Here is a 1,892-nt window from a genome sequence, read left to right as displayed (position 1 = left end):
CATCCGAGGGCCCACTAAAGGGCATCCTGGGCTACACTGAGGACCAGGTCGTCTCCTGTGACTTTAACAGTGACTCCCACTCTTCCACCTTCGATGCTGGGGCTGGCATTGCTCTCAATGACAACTTTGTAAAGCTCATTTCCTGGTACCACAATGAATTCGGCTACAGCAACAGGTGGTGGACCTCATGGCCTACATGGCCTCCAAGGAGTAAGAAGCCCACCCTGGACCCCCATCCCAGCAAGGACCCAGCAAGAGAGAGGTCCTTGGCTGCTGACCAGTCCCTGTCCTAACTATCCTTTGACACTGAGCATCTCCCTCACAGTTTCCATCCCAGACCCCCAGAATAGCAGGAGGGGGCTTGGGGAGCCCTACTCTCTTGAATACCATCAATAAAGTTCATTGCATCCCTCAAAAAAATGAAGTAAAATTAAATTGTAAACACCATATATGTAATGTTAATTTATACAGAATAAGGGGTACATTATTTAAACTTTTTAAAATTCCCTGTTCTGTTTTCTTATTGTTTTCTAATGCTATGAATGAAAGCTGAAGCTTCACTCATGCTTATGAAGTAAGTGCTTTGCCACTTAGTTCCACAGCCAGCCCCTATGCCCTCAGGAGTTAGATGAGTCCCCATTGTTTCTACAGATACATACATATGAGAACAGCTATATGGAATCATAATAACAGATATCTTAGAAGAAAGTCCGAGTTTATAAAACCTTTACATTGTTGCTACAAATGATAAGAATTTCAAGTGTTAGTGTGAATGGACATTTTCCAATTCTAATTCCAAGACCTTAGATACAATAGTAAGTTGGGAACCCAACAGGATGGCTCAACTGATAAAGGCACTTACCTCCAAGCCTCACGATCTTACTTCTATCCCTGGGGCCCACATACTTGTCTTCTGATCTCCAGATGTGGCAAATGTGTGCATTGAATAAGTTAACAAATGTAATTCACTTTTGAAAAAAATATTAAATTGCTTAATAAATACAATGGACAGATGAGAAACTGACAGTTCAAATAGAGATATATGGCCACTGAATGCAATCTTCTTTCCTAGAATGACACCACTCTTATCAAGCATAAATTCATGAGAGGTACAGAGAACTGATGGAATTACAATTAAAAAAATCTTTAAACTGTTCACTTTTAACATATGTTTCTATCAAAAACTATGGCCATATTTTCCTGTACTGACTACATTCAAAGATGAATACAATATAAATGAAAATTAAAATGCAGCCATTAAAATAATTAAGTTCATCATTCATGATAAATAGTTGGTTCATTTTTAAAGTGTTTGTTTAGATACGGTCATGTAGCCCTGGCTAGCCTTGAACTCTGTATGTAGCTGAGAATAGCTTTGATCTTCCTGTCTCTACCTGCCAAGTGCTGAGATTACAGGTATGTGCCTGGCTTGCTGTCATCTCCTCTGGCAGTCCCAAGTGGGATTCCTTCTGTGCTAAATAAGGAGTTTGATCAGGTACTTGGAAAATCCTCCCACTTCTGAACTGTGCTCTATCCCAAGAGGACGTGACCAACTATTTCTGGGTCTCAGATATGACCCCAGCTTCATCCCCAGTTGGCGCAAGTGCTGGGAATGGAGTTCAGCAGGAGAGAGCTTCCCTGAGTTTCATCATCAAAGCTACAAAAGACAAAACGCCCTCAAGCCTGTACAAAATCTCAAACCTGAAGGTGGGGTTTTCTAAAAAATGCCAGAGAAAAACTGCCCTTGAGCCTTAAAGGAAAGACCTTGTCAGGAACTGTCAGTTACCGACCTCACAGCAAATTCCAAGGCATTTGTGCAAAGTTCAGTTTCCTGACTTAACAAGTAAGCATCCCTTTGCTGTGACCACCACTGAACATTTATTCCCTAAGGC

At 41.3% G+C, this 1,892-nt stretch overlaps 1 pseudogene; it reads left to right on the top strand.

The window, feature by feature from the left end:
* Positions 1–214, top strand: part of LOC113457449 — a 1,401-nt pseudogene extending 1,187 nt beyond the window's left edge.
* Positions 215–1,892: the final 1,678 nt, after the last annotated feature.

Source organism: Microtus ochrogaster, chromosome X (assembly GCF_000317375.1).
Source record: "Microtus ochrogaster isolate Prairie Vole_2 chromosome X, MicOch1.0, whole genome shotgun sequence".
Lineage (NCBI taxonomy): Eukaryota > Metazoa > Chordata > Mammalia > Rodentia > Cricetidae > Microtus > Microtus ochrogaster.
The sequence above is the reverse complement of the archived record's forward strand: the minus strand, read 5'-3'. Positions and strand labels throughout refer to the sequence as shown.